Below are 24,459 nucleotides of genomic sequence, written 5' to 3'. Positions count from 1 at the left end.
ACCTCAACAATTCTGAAATGTTTTATATTAATAAAGAATGAGTTAAACACAATATAAGCTGGTGATTTCTCCCAATTTCAAGATGAGTTGAGAGATGCTGGAATGAGGGACTAGTTCACTGTTTTCTTAACTTTCATTGAGTTAGCAACTAAATGTAAAATGTAGCAGTTGTTTGTGAGACTTTATTTTTAAAAAATGGATCAGTGGAAAGGTTTCTGTGAATTTTCACTCAGCTTGCCAACATTCTTTTGGCTTCTTCAAACTGTCTCAAGTGTTTCATCTGTATAAGACATTCCAAATTCATTGTGAGTTTTGTTTTGGAAATTTAGTACAGTAGCAACAAGCAGTATGGTCACACACTTGTACATGAAGGCATTTTGCTTGCCTTTGATAACTTTTGGGATAGTCTTTTATTGTTTATCAATACTGTTTAAAAGAAAAAAGCAAACAAACAAGAAAAAAGAATTGGTATAGAAATATAATATCTATAAATGGATAAAGGAATTACTAAGATTGTACAGTTAGCACTCAGTGTATGTTTGATTAGAAATTAACCATTAAAATTACATTTAAATACATTAAATTATTTTAATAGTGTAAGTAGGAATTTATATCTCTGAGCTAAGTGCCAAAATCTCCACTATTTGTTGTTGTTTTTTAAAAAAGAAGAAACTACTAAAAGTATTATAGATAAATATTACTTTATTTCCCCTTTCCCTTTGTCATACTCTGAATATTGTACAATAGTTATAGACATTTAACCATTTTTTTGGCTAGTCTTGAATTTTCTCTAAACTTTATTTAAGGGAAAATCCCAATATCGGCTTCAGATTTAGTTTTATAAAGTGTCATTGTTCAGTAAGAAATTGCTAACTGTCCTCTGCCTAATTTTGTTGACACCTCCTTTATTACAAATGGGAAAATCCATATTCTAATAGATTTCTTTTCTCTCAAATCTAACTACAATTTAAAAGATGGTTGGAAGAACTGCAGCCGCTGAAGACACTTATGGAAGACTTTCAAAAAGCCAAACTGTAAAGGGCAGAATGCTTCTGTGTGGTGTGTAAAAATGAATGAATGGATATGTTTAGTTTGATGTGTGAGAAAAGATGTATGTGTAAATTAATCTGTGTGTTAATAAATGGACTTGCATTATTTGTGAGAATGTGTGTGATCTGTATGCAAGTATGTGTGGAAGATTTACCCCCTCCTCCAAAAATAAGAAAAGATTCATCAATCTCTATCCTAAGTATATATGTAAAATGAATTCTCTCAGACATCAATGGGAATGAAATGACATCATCTGCAAGAACAGCAGCAGGGCCAGGATGCACTGCCCACCATTCTCCATTCAAAGTTTTTACAAACACATTTACATTTATATATGGCATTTAAAAAAAGAATGCATTTGGAAAGTTGCATACAAAATAATCATGGAGTGTAATATAAGCATCCATTAGGGGATACAGCATTTGTGTTTCTGAAAGCATACCCTTAGGGTATTAGAGGAAGTTTCATACAGAGCTACATTTATTAAGAAAATTGCAAATGACAACAAATTCATATTTTTCTTTATTTTAAGGATTTTCTAGACTGCCTAAAATAATCTCTAAGCGATATAGACTAAAACTGGGTAAAACATAAAACCTAATAAACTATTATCAGTAAAAATGTCTGTACAGTAAATATTGATAAAATTAGTACCACATCAAACATCACGAGAAAGTCTGAGCAGAGATTTTTCACATTTAAAAAAAAAAAATTGCAAAAGAAAAAAATACATGAAAAAGAAACAAATAATCCTACTCCTAAATTGAGAAAGCACATGGGTAATGCAAGTGAACTGCTAGAAATGAGCTGGCTTAGCTAGTGGAGAAGCAGCGGTTGGTAGAAACAATCTCTCTCTGCTCTCTCATGCAGGCAAATCCCAAGCAGGAACTCTGCAAGAAGCAACAGAAGGAGGAATGACCTGTTTGGTCCTCCTCTTGTTTAATGTTAAGAACATCTAGATGAGCCTTGTTCCTCTCTGCTACTTCCTCTCTGGATGGAAGTTTGAGCTTGGACAAGTGCTTGCTCAGCAAGAGAATATGGTTCAAGGTGGAAGTGATAGTGCACCTCCTGCCAAAACAATAGTTAGGAGGCTTACATCCCTCTCAACCCATTGAGTATTGTGTGTACCTGTGAAATGTACATGAGTCTCTCTGCCTGCTCACCCATGAAATAAGTAATTCATTATATGCTGGGTGGGGTGATGAGAGAATCCCTGAAAGTCAAGTAACTTGAGGAAGTAGCTGACTTCCAGAGTTTGGGAAAGTTTGTCTCATTTTGTACTTTATGCTGTGTTCAGGGATTGGGATAGACTAAGAAACATTCATACTTAGCAGATTACATTTTCAAACCACCTTTTTGCAGCATGTAAGGTAACATAGGAAGTCACAAGAACAGATATTGATCATTATTGCAGATAAGCACCACATATTCTGATTAAGCATGTTGCGGCTTTGAGAAAGATTATCCACAGAGGAAGGGCCAATGTTGAGTTAACCGGGGATAACTCTACTCAGAGCTGCTTATGAATCAGATGAGAAGAACCAGGAAGGCTCAACTCCAGAGGGAGCTTGAAAATCAGATCGGAAAATGTCCCACCCCATAGCCTCCCTGGCAGTTTCCTTTGCGTCCTGGAGAAGGGCACGGGGGGGGGGGGATCACAGACCCCATCATAGTCCTGTTTACTTATGGAACAATCAGTAATGTATGAATAATAATAGCACCTTCTGACCGTGACTAATTGAATCACAGCATGCTGGAGGGGTGATCCGAAGGCTTTGCTAGCTGCTAGTCTATCAGTGCTGTTTCTCAAACAGCAGCAGACAGTGACTGATAGATGCTGATGCCCTGTCAAGCAAGGCATTTTAAATATTGCAACAAGAGCATATAAGAGTTTGTAGGAAAAAAGTAACCTTGTAGAAAAAAAAAGTGACCACTGTAAAAGACAGAACATGTCAACTATGTTCAGAGCTAGCATAGGCACACTGGCTAGGCTCAGTGTTAAAGCTTCCCTATTCTCATCTCCCTGTCCACAGCCATTAATTCTCTTTTCTGGCCCAGCACTTTGAACAGTATCAGGTGGCTGAATTAAATCCCCATTTTACCTTTTCACATTGCCTATAATTAAATACTCCTGTAAAAGACTGTGGGAAATTTCACTCGGAGTTGGACCTGATTGGAGCAGCCTGGACAGGAAGGAAGGAAGGAAGGAAGGAAGGAAGGAAGGAAGGAAGGAAGGAAGGAAGGAAGGAAGGAAGGAAGGAAGGAAGGAAGGAAGGAAGGAAGGAAGGAAGGACTGCCATATTCAGCTGTCCAATGGTACTCAGAACAATACAACCACACCAGGAGGTGCAAGGGTCCACTAAGAGATAAAGAACTGCCAGAAGAAACTTAGCTCAAGGTTACCTCACTTCTGAAGCCAGCCTGATATATGTATCCACCATAGCTCCCTTCTTTCACCATAGGAAGATAAGGAGAACAAGAATTACAACAACAATGTCCTTAGGTGGAAACTTATTTATCTGGAGATTTATCTACTAAATTATATGTGTGGGAGAGGAAATAGGTTTTAGAATTGTCTGAGAATATAATGTACTCACTTAAGGTGCAACTAAACCCATCTACATCTAGTCAGTGCCAGGATGAGAAAGTGTCTGGTGTCTGATGTTATTTACACCAGGGCTTTTCAAACTTCTTCAGGTTGTGGAATCTGTTACTTAATAATAAAACTTCTTGGAGCCCTTGATCAAGAGCCAAAGATCTAGTAATAGAAAGTTGGCTGTGTTTGAGTGAAACATTTTTTCTTTGCCCTTAGTCTTTTACAGAACCCCATCAAGTTCTTGTAGAACTCTAGGGTTTCATGAAAAACCATGATCAATATCATCTCATCTAAACGATGATGAAAAGGTGTTATATAAATGAATTTCATAAATAGGCAATTAAGCATACAGGCAAAAACTATGCTAGTCTTTAAAGTAGTATCAGTTCTCAAAGCAACAGAATATCTTTACTTAAGGTCCCTCATTCAAAGCTGTCTTCTTGTCAGCAGCTTCAAAATTCAGATTCCATGCATTCTAATTCCCACATGTTTTCTTCCAACTCCAGTCCAAATGCATGGATGTGGCAATTAATGTTTTTTTTTAGGAGCTTCCTCTGGTCCATTTGGTTTATGGAACACCCTGGCATATTGCTGACAAATGTCTACTACTGAACAATTTGTTGTGTGCCCAAAAGTTAGCAGTAAATCTTCACAAGAAATAACCTGGTCATTAAACAGTTTCACAGACACAAAGATAAGAAGCTGATTTCAAAGTCAGAAGTTATAAAACCAAGGATCTAGATTGAGTTTTCAGGTTAAGAAGCTTTGTAAATAACATTCTAGAATGGTCCTAAAGGCAAACTCAGGAAGGTCTAAAGAATAAGGTGCCAGGGTTCATCATGACAAGACAAAGGCTAAGCAAGATAGGAACAACGTGGGTGACTTTCAGCCCTTGAAGCCTATAGATGGAATACTTAAATGCTGAGGCTCAGGTGATACTCTTACTGGCACCAGTGTTAGCAATTCTTAATGTTGCAGGGAAGTCCGGATCCTTCAAAGTCTCTGCACCTTAAGTAGGCACTGTATTGTACAGCTTGCACATTCACGTGCCTTCTTTTCTTAGGATTGTAGAAGAGAAGGGGTCAAGTCAACCAGTTCATCTGGTTTGGCCTTTGCATGCTTTGCAGCACTATTTAGCTTGGCTTCTGTGTGGGAGTTGAGAGCCTTAAGATTCCACCTGGCTTCAGTTCCTCACCTCCTATTTTTCTCTGGATGAAGAATAATCCACAAGAAATATATATTAGGAAATGCTGTTCCAGTTATAAAACCTTTATTGACTGCCACCAAAATAAACCTTCCATACTTTAGTGAAACTCAGCAATTTAGTCCTCATAAGATTTTTATGGGATTAAAAACATCAGAGCATTTTGAATGTGTCAGTACACAGCATGTACCTCCTAGTTAGTGAAATATGGGGAACAGTATGCTGGCTTGCAAAATAGTCTCTAGATTAGAAATCCTAACTTGTATAGAATAGCATGAGCATACTTGGGGTAAAACTGACCAAAATGTGCCAAAATTGACAGGTATTATATCCTTAACAATAGATGCAAACGTTGCATATGGAAAGGATTTGACTACAGCTAGTAGCCTAGTCTATCTTACTAAAAACATCAGATTAACCAAACACATGATGGGCAGCCCTACAGTCATGGGCTCTTCTCTTGATGTCTATGGCATATGGTAGATTGCAATTTGGAATGTAAGAGGAGCAAATTGTAAAGAACATGAATTAACAAATGAATTGAATAAAAAATAGTTGGGTTGTAGTGAAACTAATAGAAAGGCAAAGGGTATAATTAACCAAATAAAGCTGCACTGATCTTGTGGAACCAAATTAATGAAAATGTGCATGAAAATGAATAAATGTGTTTAATTATGGATAAAAGGGCTAAAATGTATGAATTGGTGTCACTACGTTTGTTGTGGATATGTGTGAAAGTTGGAAATCTTAGGTTGCTGATGGTTGTTTGTTATGCTCCAATGAATGGTGATAATAAAAGGACCAGGGATGAATTTGGGGGAAAAATGTACAACAATCATAAATATCTGGTACAAACATCCAAACACAAACCCCCACCTTTCATACTTGCATTCCAACTTCCTACACAAGTCATGTGGATGGTGTCATGCATTCATGAAATGAGTTTATCATTTTCTTCCTTGCCCTCTTCCTGAGGATGCCATGAATGTTCTGAATGAATACAAATCAGTAGAAAAAATTAAATGACATGAATAGATGGGAATGAGATGTGAAAGAACAGAAAAAGTGATTGGGCCATTTGGAGACCTAAGAATGAGGGAGAATAGTGACTGTTAAGTATCAGTTTATAAGAAATTGTTCATTTTAGATACATGCTTTAAGCTTGTCTATTCATGGCAAAAGGATAAGTATAATGGTCTGACTGTGATGAAAGATTGAGAATTGGCAGAAGATACAAAGGTGATGAATGGTTCTGAGTGTGGATCAGACTGTTTTTTTGGTAGAGTCAAGAGTGCATCTTAGGGAGAATGAGCATGGAAAAAGAAAGGGAAAAAAAACTAGAATGAAAGTAGAATGACTACTGGAAGAGAAGGTATGAGTTTGGCTTGAAAAAGTATTCAGTTAGAAATTAATCTTCCAATAGAATAAGTGGAAAGTACGCATAAGGAAGAAGGATATAGAACTTGTTTGGAACAGAGTAAAAAGTATTACATAGTAGAATGCCACAGAATGTGTGGAGCTATGCTAATGGGAGGTATGAACAATAATTCTTGGTGGAATTATGAATTGTAGATGAGAAAAATGCATACCACTCTGCAGTATGATTGCTGCAAGAAATTAGGAGTAAAGAAAAGTATTATTTTGTTGTGCTATTTGAAGTCAGGAATGTAGTATGGATTTTGGAAGTGACTCTGGCTTGCCTTAGTTTCTTAGACAAGTTAGGTGGGTCTTCAGATCATTCAAACTGCAGCAACAAATATAGTAGTTTCAAATGTTACTCATATATGTTGGTCATCCCTTTGTCCATTATTTCTAAGATATTTATCTTTTCCCTAGCTTTTAAAATGAACCATAAAATGGCTGCAACAATTGTTGTAACAGCTGTTAACATATGAAGCAAATGTTGAAGCAAAGGTACCTCAAAGAGTAATATAAGAATTCATAAAATATTTTTTAAGCTATAATATTCTTCTATGGATCAGAAACTGATTAAAAGGAATGAGGAAAGATTGTATATACATGATTAATATAAATTATTTCTGTAAACCAGGACTGTATTCTAGAACCCCGTGTTACTCATAAAACCCTTAAATGTGGCCCTTAGAACCTTTCCAAAAGTTGCCACCACATGGTCATTCTTCATATGGTGTTTAAGCACATGAGAAGTCAATCCATGACTCTGCCAGTGTTCTTCTTCTGGTCTGATCTACTTTTTGGAGTGTGGTCCCCATCATGCCACTCATGGGTCTCAGGCTAAAAGAAGTTGCATACCTAAACTTTACAAAATGGACAAAAGTGAGATTGGTGACTTTTGGGTTCCCCTTTGGCCAAAGAATTCCACAGCAAGAAATCCTCTAGCCCTAATCTACCAGTGGTTTCTCTTCTGTATCCAAATAAATCCTAGCTTAGGAACAGTAGGGAAACACGCAAAAAGAATTTTGCAGGAGACGTGATATTTTTGCCATGAAATCTATGGAAGGGGTAAAATTGTACTGGATTCTGCCCTAGAATGCATTGTCAGTGTGCATTTGGGCAAAGTTCTGGAGGGGCATAGGAACAAGTGTGGATATCCTTTTACCATCCATATCACCTGAACTTGGCTAGTAGAACCTTCTGCCAGCAGAGTCTTGATATTGTGAAAGAATGCAGTTCTGATCAGGAAAGTATAAGTGAACCATTAAGGGGAGACTTTCATTCAGTCCTGAGAAAGAGGAAAGCACAAGAAAGAAACTGAAAATAACCCCACCTTGATTTTGTTTGGTATAAGATGGGGTAGAGAGAAACTCTAACAGGTTTCAAGGTTTTGTTATTCTACCCTACAACAATAAAGGGCGTTCCTGAAATCCTGGCCCTGCCTGTTTCTTGACCTTGCCTACCTCAAAGGGCTGAAATAAATCTTGGGTTGTTTGTGTCATATTCTGTGGCATTGCATTTTAATCACCCATCTGAACTCCACCTTTTCTTATGTTTTAAAGTATGACCACAGTTCAGCTATGCAAGTACTTTTCTCAAATACTGAAAGCATTGGCTTAGATTGTTTGGATTGGCACACATACTGTCTGGAAAGTCTCAGGCTGCTTTCTATTTTATCTAAGATATTTACACATTCCTAATCCCCCTTGTTGGCATTCTAGAAATGGAGACTAAAGTCAGAATGAGCAGAGAAATGAACTGACCCCTGCTCCTTTAGAAATGCAGCTGAGAGCCAATCTTAGAAGCTTGATGACGTTCCTAACATATTGCTCAGATAATGGTAGCCATAAGTACAATAACCCCTTCCCTAACCATGAGGGTTTTGGTTTTGAAAAACCTCACAATTGGATAATTCTGCAGTTAAACTTAAAAATTTATGGAAGAAATGGGATTAAGAAAGAACTGTAAGTCATGATTCAATCTATTAAAACCCCTTAAACATTTTATTAAACCTATAATACATTACATGTTCATGTATAGACTAATGTTATACAACAGTAAAGAAACAGCAATAAATAATACCAAAGAAACAGTTGTAAAGAAAACTCAGTGTATATTTTGAATAATATTGTATGTTTTTCAGACAATTATTGCCTTTATTGCTGTGATGACAGATGATGAAGATGAAGATGAAATGCTGATGACAACATTGATGATGGCAAGAGAGAGACTTGATTGTTATTGTTAACTTCTTCCTCCATAACAGAAGGGTCTTCATGTTGCCTGCCAATGTTGGCTCATTGGTGGAGTTTTTTTTTCTTTTTCCTTTTTTGCAGGATGTCATTCTTTGTTCTTCTAAACTTCATGACCTCCACCACCTCAATAGCCAAATCAGCAACATGCTGCAGTAGCTTATTTAAATATGATAAAATCAACCTTGACTTAGGATCTTCCTCCTGATTTTCTTCATCATTTTCATAATCACTTGATAAAGCAATCCACTGTTGGAAATGTTCCTCAGTTCACTTCTGAGAATGGAATCCAAGAGCCGATTAACATCTCTTTTTTGCATATCTTAAAATCTGTCACCTACCTGTTGTCAAGTTGAATCCACAGTGTGGTTGACTGCAGGAAAACCAATGAAATTATTAATAATTCCAGGCCAAAATAATCGGTATTAAGATTGTATCATTTTAATTTATCCAAATACTTCTTAATGATAGTCATTGTGAACAATTGAATATCCTTTCCATTCATCTTCTAAAGTCATATTTATTATTAGTGATGTTGGCAATATGATCAAAAGTATAGTGCATATAATAATTTTAAACAGTTTTATAATGCTTTCATTCATGGCTTGAAGGAGTGAGGTGGTGTTTGGAGGAGAAAGAAACAGGTCTCTAATATCTGGACAGGTAGACTATAATTGGTGTTCAGATTGCTCAGGAGATTTTTGAGAAGCAACAAACTCTTGAAGTATTTTTAATGTTTCAAATAGTGCTATATTTAATGAGTTAAACAGTTCTTGAAGTAATCCATGAACAGTGCACCAGTTATTCATGTTTTCTGTTTACTCTCTAGAAAACAGGAAGGTTCTTGCCCTTATGAGTTGAAAGCTTAGTATAAAAGTACAGACTTCTCCATGAAGTCTTCCGAAGCATTGTCACACATCAGAAGGATTAACTTGTCCTTGATAGCTTTGAAACTCTATGCTGTTTTTGATACTTTGGAAATGAAAGTGCAATCAGGTATGAGCTCCCAGAAGAAGACTTGTTTGAATAAATGAAATAATAAATTCATGTTATTCTATCTTTTAAAAAATTTGGTAGGAAACTTGGATACTGCTTCATGATCTGCTGATGCCATCTCTGCTGCCAACTTCAGGTTAAGCAAATTGAAATATTTCTTAAAGTGTTCAAACTAGACTTTCATAGCCATATTCTTGCTAGACTCACCCTTCTTTGTATAGGCTACAAAATGTCCATACAGTTTCTTAGTGTACACTGAATATGTGTTGGTTCACAGTGTACAGTATATCTCCTAGTTTGTTCACATGGGCAGATGAGAGAGATCCTGGCTTGCATAGAATAGTATGAGTAAGCTTGGATTGTTTGTGTATGTGGTATGCTGTCTGAAATGTGCCAAAATTTACTGGTACAGAATGCTGCATGTGGTATAGATATAACTAAGACTGGTATAAACTAGTCTACAGTTTCTCTGTTTTACTAAAAAAAAAGTTATGTGAAAGCTTTGATTGGCCAAAACCATATGGATGGTAGAGGTTAATCTTATGTACCCATCTGATAATGATCATGGCATATGGAAGAATGAAACTTGGAATGTTAGAGGAGTAAATGATAAAATGTATGCATCAATGAAATTCATAAAAATAGACATGTGTCTGTGAAACTAAGAGAAAGGGGCAAGATGTAATAGATATGGATGAAGATGGTTTGATATTATGGAGGAATTAATGTATATGTAGGGAGCTGAAGGAGTAAGTACAATTATAAATACAAGAGTTAAATGTATGACAAAAAGTATGGATTTGTGTCATTTAGGTTGTTGTGGGTGCATATTGAAGTAGAAATTAGTAGGTTGATGATAGTTGTATGTTACACTTCAGTGAATAATGATAATGGGTTTGGGAAGAAACTGTAACATTCTTAATTAATGCAATCCAGGGAACAATGATTGCTAATTGACAAAAATGGGTGGATGGAATGGGATGAAAGTCCACAAGAAAAGTAACTGAGACATTTGGAAACCAACAAATGAATAAAAATAGCAACTGGTGAGTATCTGCTTAGAAAGAAAAAAAAGATTATTGATGTATATACTTGCCATCTTTTATCTCTATCTTTTATTGATTTTATTGTGATTTCTTTGTTTGATATTGTAAGCTGCCCAGAGTCATTGAGAGTCAAGTGGCATACAAGTTTAATAAATTATTATTGTTATTATTACATATGGCAAAGGAATGAATATAAATCTAAAAGTATGATTGCTTTTTTATGATTAAAATAATTAGTGAAGGTTACAAGGTGTTTTGCAAAATTCTGATTGAAAGGGTACAGGAGGTGACAATGAGCAAAATTTGGTGAGTATATTCTGCCTTTATGCATATAATAAAGTGAATAACTTTGAATTATAGAATATTTTGTACATATCTGAAATTGAAGATTGGTTACTGAGTTGCTAAGAATAGTAAATGATGGAAGTAAAGCATTTCTGAAGGAAACTGAACTCTTAGCTATTGATTCAGCACTAAGTAGGGAGTAAGACAAGGATAAATGATGCCCCTTTGATTTTTAAATGTGTTTATGGATAAATGTATAAGGAAGGCTTGTGGTAAAATTAGAGTTTTGATGGTTGGGGATTTTAATATATGTATACTTTTATAAGTAGATTATGCATTAATGTTGCCTAAGAACCCAAATGATTTACAGTGAACATTAGAGAGAACAATGCAACAAGGACTTTGAAACTGAAAATTAATTATTAAAGACTAAAGTAAAAGGTAAAAGCAAATGAACAATTGCAAATTATACTTAAGTGGCAAAGAACTAGAACAAGCAGGTTGATTTGTGTATCTTAGTAGAATATTTAGTAAACATGGGAAAATGGATGGAGAAATGTTAATGCTGGTAGAAGGATAGTAAAATGTATCTGTTTCAAGAAATGATCACAGTAGAAATAAGGTTCTTAAGAAGAGTGTGGTGAAACAAGAAGAGATAAAATCAAGAATGAATGGGCTTTGAATGAATTTGGATTAAATATAAAATAGAGTGACCAGTACAAAAGAAGTATATTGAGACGGTTTAGTCATGCAGAGAGAATGAGTGAGGATTGAGTTGCCAAACATATACATGAAGGAAGAGTAAATAGGCTGGGGAAAAAGATTTTATGCCAAACAGTAGAAGCAATCAGTGCCTTCCCTTTCTCTTTCACATTTTTACTCCAAACTACAGGGTTTTTTTCCCAGAGGCTGGCTCAAGCCACAATGACGATAGCAGGATGTCTCTCCACTTTCTAGTGCTTGGTGAAATGTAAACTTAGGAACAGCAGCGTTTGCATTTATATCTTAAACAGCACTTGTAAAAACTAAAAATCCCAGGTATATTTGTGCCATTGTCTGGTATGCAGTTTGAAGAATGGAATATGTTTGAAACAATTCAGGCGGATGACTGAGAGAGTAAGAAATAGAGGAGGGCCTGGAGACTTTTAAGGTTATGATTTTTGAAGGATCATATTAAATCATAGTACCAATAACATCAGGGACAAAAGATGCTCCAATATTAATCATAGTTTAGCTCTCTGACTCTGATAAACTTTCAAGATACTCAAAAGTTTCCTGCTCCCTTTCTATTTATTTAACTAGTGTTACTTTTAAATACTCATTTCCTCAGGCTAGGGTGGGCAACTTGCCACCTGCAGGCCACCTGGGTCTCCTCCCAGGTCTTTATTTTTAGTTGTTGGGGCCCCCAAGACCACACCTCTGGGAAAAAAATAAACTAGACTATTTCAGTTCCATCTTCTTTTATTACTGTATGTGATTCTATCATTGACACAGACCTCATGGCTCTCAAATGTTGAACTTAAAACAACTGTAGACTCTTCTAAGAAAGCCTATATAGTGGTGAACAGTTACTTTCAGTATATAGGTAATCCTCATATAGCAACTGCCTCGTTTAACAACCATTTGCAGTTATGACAGTGATGAAAAAGTAACTTTGCAACCAATCCTCTCATTTACAACTTTCACAAGTCTGTAAAGCAAAGGAAAGCTGAAGTGAGGTCGTAAAATCATGTTTCACTTAGTGACCACTTTGCTTAACGACCAATTTGCCAATCCCAATTGTGGTCGCTAAACAAGGACTATCTGTAGGGTGATCTTTATGCTGATATTTGGGGAGGGAGGTATATAATATCTAGATTTCATAGAGGCACATATGCAAAAAGTTCTTGCAATAGACCTAAAAGCAGAAGTAGGCATGAGAGCAGAAGTAGGAGCAAAAGCAGTGAATTAAAATAGAAATACTACTCCCCATCCCAGACAGTTATTTAGAGGGAGTAGTAAATTATAATGGCAATTATCAAGAAATCCAAGTAAATTAGTTGGGTCATGTTTCCCCCTTCTTTTGGCATAATTTATCCATCGGGGTGTTCAAAGCAGTCCTGGGACTGAAACCCTATTGAATTGAAATCAGATAAGAGCATAAGCAGTGCCCTGATGGATCAGACCCCTGGCATATCTAGGCCAGCAGTCTGTTCTCACAATGGCCAACCAACTGCACAAGGAAGTCCACTAGTGTCCCAGCAGATGGTCTTGAGAGGCAGTCACCCTGCCATCCAGGCTAATAGCCATTGATCCCCATGATTTCCGTGAATCGGTCCAACTCTTTTTTGAAGCCAGCCAAGCTGATAGCCAGCACCACATCTCGTGATAACAAATTCCAAAGTTCAATACTCATTGTGTAAAAAAAAAAAAAAAAACCTTTTGTCTGTTCTGAATCTTCCAAGATTCAGTTTCATTGGATGACCTCTGATTTAGTTTCCTACAATAATATCTAAGCAAATATCTGGCATAGGATGAACTGATCTAGATTAACACAATCCTACTGAGACAAAAGGACTTTTTTGGGGGGGGGGTTCCTAGTCCTGAGAGAAATTGACACCTTCCTATGCCTGTCTGACCAAAGCACCAATGGAGATTACAATTTATGAATGTTATTTTAACAAGAACTCATGTAGCATAGCACTCAGATGAAGAAGATGTGGATCAAATGGGCTGAAGTTCAAATTGTATGTGTGTGTGTGTGTGTGTGTGTGTGTGTGTTGGGGGGGGTGTCTTTAAATATCCTGCAACATTCCTGATCCTCTATTCTGCCATGGAGACAATTTAGATTTTTGCTCCCACTTGATCCAAAAAAGTAAATGCTTTCAGACACAAAATCTGGGTACTGTTTTTTATCCTTAAAAAAGTCAGAATATCCTGGGTGTTCATAGTAGTACAATGCTTGTTATTCAGTCAATGGCTGCTTCTGTTCTAGTTCTTCCTTAAATTAGATGCATAGTCACATATCATTCCAGGAAATGCTTTAAGAGACAAACAGCTCTACACTGCTATGAGCACATCAGGCATTTTTACAGTAAAATAAATATTCAAGACCTCAGGCGCTTATCCATGAGAAGAAAAAAACCTCTTCTCTAGGGCTGTCAATGTTAACATTAATAAGTGATTTTTTTTTTTTTGAAGCTGCACTATCTTTCTTTCAGACTTATGCAGAAACCTGAAGAAAGTCAAGTCATTTTAATGAATAACAGAGGAATGCTGAGCATGTGCTCACATAAGGTCCAAAGCACTTCTTCCCAATCATGTTTAAAGCATACTCAGTCCTAGTCTCCTCTGCCCTAAATGGATTTTTCATTACAAATTTGAGTGGGGAAAACCTACTAGATCAGAAATCTCCCCAAAATGAGCCGATAAATAAAGTAGAATCAACTTGAACATTGTGAATATAGACAGAGATGCCATCTAGCTGACAGGGCTGCTGAGGCAATCTGTCTGAAATGCTTTGAGAACTTAGGAAAATCAGTTTATTAATTCCAAGGCCATGGTCTCATTAAAGTTAAGTACATTTAAGTCCCCTTGATTTTCAAAAGGAGAGATTTAAGAATATACTTAAGTTAATGGGACTTGAAAGTGCTTCACTTTGGTGGGACAGTCTCCTAAGTATTATTCAGAACCCCTTTCAGGAGCCTGTATGAAGTATTCGAGCTTATCCCCAGAGGCACTGGTTCAACTATTCCAATAAGCACCAGGAAATAAAGCACAGGACACTTAGCAGTTCTTGAAATTGGCATTTTGTGCAAAGGCGCCAATCCAGCATCAGCCTTCTGTCAGGGTAATATTTCATTTGATTATAAATAGAATAGGAAGTTCATTTAATTCTGTGTAAATCCTTTCTTTCTCAGTTCTATTAAGGATTGTAATTTATACTGTCTTTGTACACTCAGAATGTTAGAGCAGAGGTGCCAGCCGCTGGAATCTAGTCCAAAACAGAAGCACAAGGTCTGGGTATGAGTCAACAAAAACTTTGTTTATATAGTGGAAGCCAAATGAAAATCCTTCAGTGCTGTGGACCAGCTCTAACTGATCATTCTTCAGCAAGGAAGCTATGCTGAGTCAGAGTCTATTGCTGATCTTCACCTGATCTCGCTGCAAAATATGGTATGTGGCAGTGAAGACTATATGATAACCTGTATCAACAAAAGGCTCCAGAGGAGTAGACGGTCTGGATCTGACCCAAAAGGCATTAGTCAAGTCAATCAACATTGTTTCATCCATCAGTCAATTAATAGGTGGCTTCTCCAATAATTAGATAAGCAGTACTAATGTGTTGATGCACACTCAGATAAAACCTGCTAGATGCGGCAAGCAATATGTTATTTCTTATTCTATCAAATGGCAAAAGAAAGCAATCTAGAAAACCAGCTTTTTATACTTAATTTAGCCTGGAAGAAGAACTTAACGAAGAAGATTGTCAATGAATTATTTGTCGTGTAGAACTGTCACCACTGAAAGAAAGGGATTTCAACTCTCTATACATTTTTGCTTACCAAAAAATAAAATCCCTAATGCTCCACCCTTGGCTACTGACTCGCCATAAGAATATACTTACTCTGTGCTTTAGACATTATGGTTAGCAACTGCCTGCAATAAATCCAAGGGATCGCCAACTGCATATAAGCGAATCTGCAAATTTCCCAGAAGAAGGCAATTGCAAACAACTTCCATACTAGTGCCAAATGTCCATGTAGTGGACACCAGTAGTTGAGTTTAACTTCCAGTATCTTTACCTTTTTATATTTAACATATGGGGAATATATCTTCACAAACACTCAGCCCAACCATATCCAATAAATCCACTCTCTATTGGGTTCACACTGTAAAGATATTCCCTAATGTTATATGACTTGAAGCATAAATCTGATACTAGCAATCAAACTCAAGTGATTGTTTTAATCAGATTGGGCCTTTAAAATAATCCACACGGGATCATAAGACATTGATTCAAAATGCATTATATGCTTTAGTGAAATTTTGAAGATGATCCTGACAAAGAGTTGTGGGCATTCACTGAGAAATCGTCCCATGGAAGCCCCCTGAAAATAAACTGGAGCTGTGCAAATTCTTCACAGTACTTTTGTGCATCTTTAATTACGTAGGGGCTTTTGCGGGCTTGTGTCTCAGGTTTGGTGTTTGTGCAAGTGGTCCTCTGCATTGCCTTCCATATAGAAATCTTCTTTTGTCATTCCATTTGAACATGGCCTTGTCGAAACTCAGGACAGCAGGGCCCTAACATCATCTTGACTATATGTACACTTGGTCAGGCTGTGTAAACTTTGACATGTGGATGTCAATCTTTCTCATATTTGCAGATGGCTTTATCAGAGTGTGATTAGTTTCCAGAACAAATTTGAGCAAAAGAAAACATTACCTACAGTATGTAAGCCAACAAGACCTGCTAGTTTTCAGATTTGTCTATTTACATGGGCAGTGGCTGTTTTGCTAAGGCTCTCTAAAAGGGACAGTAATTGAATGGTGCCAGTATGTTCATGGAAGCTGATGAGTTGTAAAGGTTTTATAAACAACTGGGGCGGATTTGCCCGTTGCCTCTTTTCTCTTGTAATGTTTGTTAATCCCATTGAGTAAGTCTGCACCTAACACAGAGCAAATACTCTAGAATTTGGAGGTGCCAGTAGTGTAACTTGGTTTGTAAAATCATTCTCTGATATCATCAGCAAGTTTACCAAATGTCCCATGGCCAAATATAATAAAAGTGTTAAGCAAGCTTGCTCGTGGAGAAATAAGGAGAAACAACTTTGCTGTTTTTAGTGCTGGTTCACAGCAAGGTAAAAGTGAATACATCATAGAATAATTCAGTCCTTACCCTTACATGTTTATTGATGTGCATGTGGTTTCAAAATTCATTTAACATACAGAGGGGAGTGTATTTGCTTTCAACGTATTGCTCAATCAGTTAACAATAGATCTGTTTTTATGACAGGCAAAGAAAGAGAAATAGATGATTTAAAATTGGGGCACTGACAGTTGAAATTATAGGATGTAAAAAAATGAGGATGACAAATTTTGGGTCCTTGAGAGGTAAAAGAATCATGGGATTTAATTAATTTACAGTTATATTAGTCTAATCAGACCTTTTTTGAAGCATTTCAACTCATCATGATGAACGGAGAATTGTCAGACAAAATAAAACAATTATATAGGAAAAAATCCAAATAACTGCAATATTCTATTTGTATATTAATGAAAGGCCAGAAAAATTATGTACCTGAAAGAAATATTGGGCATAACCTAGCTGAAATAAAGTATCTTTAAATTGTTTGAATGTTAAGGGCTGGGTTAAACACTAACTGAGTTGCAGTTAAAATCATTAGGCTTAGAAGTGCTTTGTTTTGGCTCAGTTTTCCACATTACTAGTTTCACTATTTAGCACCTTCATGATACATAGTGCTTTGCTGAATTACAGCCTCTTTCCTACAAGCTTATAATAAATATCAGGAAGGAGGAAGGGAGAATTTGAAAATGGAGGGAGGAAAAAGGAAAGAGATAAATATGAAATAAATATGAAGAGATTACATATGCCTAGGCTTTGTTAAAGCTGTACAGCAGGCATTAGGGAAAAGGTGAAGTTTAAGACGGGATTTAAAGGAAGAGACCAATGCAGACTTGGCATTGTAAGTGGAACTTCTAGCAGAAAGCAAGCAGCAAGATGGTGGAATTTGTGGAATCCCTTGAAGATGAAATTCACTCATATTCCCACAGTCAAACTGTCTCCTCTTGAAACAGAAAGCAGCTTTACAGGCAAAAAGGCAGAAGTGGCCAGCATTTCAATGGCCAGAATTGTCGTCTTTGAGGGCTGTACTGGGCAGGGCCAGGATGCAAAGTAGGCGAGACTGGAGTAAAGTTAAAACATTGCAAAACATGAAAAATAAAAATGGAGAATCACTCCAAATCAGAGTATAAAACATTAAAACAAACAATTATGCTTTTCGGCATATAAACAATAATTTATTATCAACAATTAGTGGGAAAAAACCCACACAGTGCCAAATTTGGGACATGGGATTAGAGGGCCTTTTGGGAACTTTGGCTGCATCCCTACATTAAGGAGTGTGTGTATTAAGATCTTTTCTCATTTGTGTATGCTGAGCCGAGTGATATGTGCCGCTCCATCATGCATTAGACCTTGCTTCCTGCCCTTGGAAACAGCTTTCAGGGCTGAAAAGGGAACATGGCTCACCAAAACTTGCCATCCAAGCTGTGGATAGGATACATGGGCAAAATTCTGCAGTGAATTGTGTATAATCACACTTTGTTCATGTCCTATAGATACAAAGTATCAAAAACATTTTCATTTTTATAGTTACTGTTCCATTTGTCATATAAACCAAGATATACATTATTATAATAATAATTATTATATATTATTATAATAACAATATTGTTTTCATAACATATGTGGTTTTATGTGTTCTGTGATTCCCTCATGACCATTTTCTTTGCTTTTCTGAAATAATTATTTGACCAAAAAAATTAAAAAATGAATTTGCTCAGTAGAAAATTCTGCTGAAGCCATGCTGAAATGAATGAAAATGCTGCAGAATTTTCTGGTGGATTACACCTTTATGTTTCTGCTATATGTTTTCCTTTTTTCAATAGATAAATAAATAAATAGGAACTTGATTTCAAAATATAAGTATAGTATTTGCTTAGCAACTACATGTGTATGAAGCTGCCAGCAACAATGCTGGCACTTGGGGTTAATAAACAGACCTTGCCGTTTGCAGTATTGATGGCAAAAGGAGATGAAATGGATGTGACATTTAAAGGAGGAATTTGTGAACCACAAATATGAGCATGAGTGACACAGCATGGCAGCACATAAAATCAATACAAATAACCTAAACCTTAATACCTTGATCCCAGGGAAGAGTGCCGCATTATCAGATACGGAAAAGCAGCATCCAGCCTAGCTTTGATGGTTGTGTGTTATTGACCACCTCACACAAAGAGACACAGCTCCAATTAACAATTAGAACAACCTTTTCTAAGCAGGTGCTCTACAGTGTATTGGACTACAACTCCCATCATTTCTCAGCCAGCATGTCCATTTGGCTCCAGACTGTCAAAGGCTGAATTACAGGACAGTCTTTCTTGGGAGATTATCCTCTCCCTCTTGATCTTGTCCAGGAGATGTCAGGTTATTTCCCAGTTTCCATCCAACATCATTAGAACTATGTTATCTATGCAGATCGTTTTTACAATATACCTTTTTGTGTTAATCATGAAGGGCATTATTTTGATACACAATTTTATATTTTTATATATATATATATATATATATATATATATATATATATATATATATATGCTTCACATAATGTATAACCATACCTGTAACAGTGCACTCTATTTTATTTCTAAAGGGTTAACTTGCTTTTGTTTTGTAAAGAGCACTGGTTTCTTCCCCCCTTATCTCTTTGCTGAATGCCCGATTGTCTTCGAATAAGCAATTAGCCGAGTACAAGCTGTTTGTTGTGCCAAGCTTTTTGCAACAGTTGTGAGGCCCTACATTCTAGAGAAAGATAAGAAGAATCTGGTATGCCATTCCCTTGGTAACCAGAAGAAAAAGTTACATTTAAGTTTACTTTCCTAAGAACCACCTTTCAGTTGCTCAGACCGTCCCAAAAATCCCTTGTATGAGGGGATGTACTATCTGATTACAGATTTAAATGTCTATAAAGCCTCTGATGTTTGTTTTGTGAAGTGTGATTCCATCAACATCTTTTGTTAATGTGTTGATTGGGGTCACCCAGCTGTGTCTTGATCAAAATACATCTGCTATTCATCAGAAGTCTCATCTCAAGTCTTCTTATTGGCATTTTATTGAAACTTGGGAAATAAAAGTGCCATACAATCAAGTGACTAAAGTTTTCATGTAGAGTCCATTCAAACAGTGTAGTATTAATTTACTGTCACATTTCAGCTTCAGAGCTGTTCAGATGTGTAGACTTTGTATGGGGCTGTATTCGGGAAGGGCAATAAATTCACCAATCAAGTTATGTTCTATTTGTTCTGGAAGGGATTGTATTTGTACTTTGGATTGTCTTTGCTTGCAAGATGCTATTTGCAGGTAAGATGTATTTGACCCTTATTTGGAATATTTAGGTGCATCCTTTTTGATCCCTAGTTGAGTGTCTTTCTGGATAGAAATACACAAGTCTAGATAATGTGGGCTTCAGCCTTGAATGCGAATTCTGTCAGGCACCCATCATCTTCTGTTTGGACGTACCTAATTTTTGATCTCTCAGATTCCACCCTGGCTTCATTTGCTCTGTATTCCTGCAGATTCTTTCTTGGGTCACCAAGCTTTCCTCAGTGGTGCAAGTTATAGACACACCTCAGTAGTATGTAACTCTGCTACTTCACGAGCTGTGCTGGTTCCCAGTGGGCATCTGGATGCAATTCAAGGTGCTGATTGTCACTTTTAAAGTCCTTTATGGAACAGGGCCTTGATATTTGTGAGAGCACCTGTCTCTGACTACCTCTGCCTATCCAATAAGATCTGACAGAGTTGGCGTGCTCTGGCCCCCACTACCCAAGCAGTATTATGTGGCAGGACCAAGCAGCCTCTATTCTCTGTTGCTGTGCCTGCCCTATGGAGTAGCATTCCCCCTGAGATCCAGATAGCCCTGTCCCTTTCTGAAAGTCTGAGCCCGCCCCCCGCCATCAGGCATTGGGTCAGAAGGTTTTGTAAGCTCATTATGATTGTTCCTGGTTATTGAATTGCCTTTGGCTTTTAATAGTGATGTCATCCTGAATCAAGTGGGCAGCTATATAAATTGAATAAATAAATACACATATACATACATGCTGGCTTTGGGTTTGGGTTTAAAATCCAAAGCCACAATTTCTGTTACATCAGGAAGTATGGGACACATTAAGAAATGGCTGTTTCTTGAGTTAATATTTTGTGTAGCTTCACTTATCTATGGCTAAAAGATAGGGTTGTGCATTATAGCTGGCAGACATCTAGCATTTTATCTTTAGCAGCCTGTATCATAACTTACTGGTTTGTTATTTAAGATATTTCAGATGTATTGCAACCATTGCAAATTTAGAATGCTAATACCAATCTGGAAAGATGGGGCAAGCCATTTTTTCAGTACTTTATGCCCAGTATTACATATGTGGTTAAGTCAGAGTCCTGAAAACAGCAAAGCTTGTGCTGGAGGGATTGGAAAGGTGAAAGCCGCCATCCTTGTTTGAGTTCTGTTTGTTAATGTGTGTACAGAGGAACTCTGTTTGTTTGTAGGTCCTTAGTAGAAGTGTGTCTAATGTTGACTTTCAGAGTCTAATATTGTTTGAATTTTCTATCATGAGCCACATCTCCCGAGTGCTCTTTTTCTTAGTTGTTTGTCCATTCATTACCTTTTTAAATATCTTGAAGTAGTAAACAGTTAATTTCTCCCAACTATTCCATGGTCACTAAGGATGTGATTCCACTCCTTGTCATGCATATTTTGATCCTATAGCATTTATTCATAAAACTGTAATATTGTTGTAGAAGTAACTAATAATAACAGGTAGAAAAGCAATCAGTGGAAAGCTTAAGGTGGGGGGAGCTATTAAATATATGTAAGGTTTCTTCTAAAAGTTCATTAATTTCTACTCTTGTCTAGTCATTAAAAATTGACATTCTTTAGTTTTATAAATGAAACATGTGAGCCAATATATAGGACACAAGGGCAGATCCTTGGCTCTTAAAAGAGCCCAACCTGTCTTGTGCAAACTAGGGGGTGACTTAGTCCAACTCATACGGAATCTGGATCATAAACCTGAAAAACTGAGTCCACCATTAATTATTCAGCATGGGAATAGCATGAATAAATGACTCTATAATTTTTATTTTCATCAGAATGAGATTTGCAGAAAGAACATGTAAGTGCCAAATTTCATAGAAATAGATGAGTTTGAACTACATACTTTTAAATCTGTTTTTTAAGTATTCATAACTTTTTGTTTTGTGAATAATATAATGAAACTTGGACAAAACCTATTCCCTGTAATGAGGTATTTTGGTTAAAAACATTTAGATAGGATGAAGAGTTTGGTTGAAGGGAATTGGTGGTGCTAAGAAATTATGCTTGTTTCTGAATGCAGTCAACTAATTATTGAGAGTTAAGAGTGGGGAGAACTGTAACTCATTCATATTTTCCTTATAAGAAATTAGGATCCTTAAAGCAGTCACAGTACATAAGATAGCCACAAAAGCATTCTTACTTTTAAGGATAGGAGATAGGAAACAGTAAAAGGAGTTCTCTTTGCCCCTCACCAAGATACTGTGATTGGACAACTGATGGTAGTTTGGCCACAAGGACCATTCTGATGTAAGACAGATCTGCCAAACTACCCCCCTATTCTTTATATCATTTTAGAAGAACAAGTACTCAAAGGTCCCCATTTTTCTTTGGTGTCTGGCAGATTTCTTGATCTATTCTGTCTATTGGCAGCAGAGCTTCATAGAAGTTTTGAGTAGGGAATACAGCAAATTAGAGACATCTGGTCAGCCCCATGTAAGTAAAAAACGACTCCATTTTGTGTTGAGTTAGAGCACAGCCTTATTTAAAAAGTCACTTAAAATATGAAAAAACTTAAAATGTTGAGAGTTCAGCTCAAATTTGAGAATGATCAAATGAAAGGAGTTGTTTGTCACCTTTTTTAAGTTTTGTAAAATGGGGGAGAAATTAATGAGCCTCATAGATCAGAACTCCTACAATTTTTATTTTCCATCAATATTCCATCAATATTTCCATCAAGATTGTTATTCACATCTTGCCTATGGTCTGTATTATATTGTATTGTCTCCTCTAGATTCTCAGTTATGTTAATCTCAGTTCTTAAAGGGTTTAAAGTTAAGTAGCAACAGCACTTTCTTTATCAGGGATTTACTACTAGGATGCTGGATGAGGAGAGGCCATTCTTCACTTTTCAGTGGTTGGCCAGTGCTACATTAGAAAACTGAGTGAGGTCAGGACAAAATCTAATTTGAGCCTCATTAAAAAATAACATAATAAAAATAAATTTGAAAAGGTAATATCCTTAGTATATGTGTCTGCTTTTGTCATATGAAAAATTGCAATTCACCAACAACTTTTGGAAGGACACTGGAGGACTGCATTCAAGACTTTGAATTAGTTGCAGTTTGTGTTTTTCGGTACCACCTTGATTAAATCTTGGCAAAGCATGAGGCACTGCATTTAGTTCACATACATTTTGGGACAGCCAGTTCCCAGACATTCTGTCAAAAACAGCCTGAAACTAGATTGGATCCTTTGCCAAAACAAGAGACAGGTGGAAATCACCCCTCCGGTTTAATCACACAGTGAGACAATAAAGCACAAGAATGAAACCCTTGATTTCACTATAGATAGAGCTAAATAGTCACTGGAATTCTTTCATAATGGCTTCCTTAGTTTATCTACAATAAATGTACTGCTCAGCATGTCTTTGGAAGTATCTTTGTCCCAGCTTTTAGTCTAGCCTGTCAAGAGAAGCCCGACATACTTCTTTGCTCAGAAGTATAGCTTATTAGATAAATCAACTTAATTCATTTAAAAGAATGCATATTAATTTCTTCAAAGTGAATACTTGCTAGAGTGATATTTCCCAAGGATTTTAATTTGACAATTCTGTTGTGGAAGATGAGGAGGATTAGTAAATAAATTAGAAAATCAATAACTAGAAACTAAGTTTTTGCCCCCGTATACATAATGTTCATTCTGTTAGCTATGAGAAACTGAATTACATAAAATAGGATTCTAATCTTTCTCTCAGTGGAGAAAGGTGTTGGCACAAACGATGTTATAATTTGAAGTAACTGATTGATCAATCAATTAATGCAAATCTAAACTGAAGTATTAGCAAAATTTCAAGAATTTTGCTTTGGATTTCACTGATGGTAAAAAAAATGAATTCAAATTCCACATTTTATGCATTTTAAAATATTTTTCAAGACTATTTGGAAATATTTGGAATGTATTTAGAGTTCTTTTCTGAATGCCACCATTACTGAAGAATGTAAGTATAGAGAAAGCAGAAAGTTGTGCAAGAAAGAGATAAATAATGATTAGAAAAGGGTTTTAATATTTTACTCTAGGCTTTTAGCTGTGTCTAGCTGAAGAAGGGAGAGGTGCTTTTCATGCAATTGTATAAAGTTAGTTCATAATAATAGACACATTTGCTCACATGTAAATACAATATCTACCTAATCTCCAGGTGCTTGCTTTGTTCTTAAAAACTAATCAGGATCTGCCAGATTGCAAAGAACAGGTAAAACAGGTACAGCTTTATTGACAATAGTTTGGATCACATTTCAAAAAGTCTCCTCTGACTGCTATTTTGGGATACCATTCATGATGCCCTCAACCACTTGTGCAGTTTGCAGGCAGTCTGCTATGAGTTAATCATTACTGTTTCTGAATTTGTTATTCTCCATCAAAGACTTTCACCTTGTCCTTTCTGTTTCAAAAGCCTGAAATTCTAGGTCATTTTAGATGAGGTAAAGTCAACCTGAACTGATTCCATCACATTGTGAAATAAGGG

Source organism: Python bivittatus, unplaced genomic scaffold (assembly GCF_059951505.1).
Source record: "Python bivittatus isolate LINGU-HERP-01145 unplaced genomic scaffold, Pbiv_v1 ctg000960_np1212, whole genome shotgun sequence".
NCBI classification, from domain to species: Eukaryota; Metazoa; Chordata; class Lepidosauria; order Squamata; family Pythonidae; genus Python; species Python bivittatus.
Note: the sequence above shows the minus strand (reverse complement) of the source record.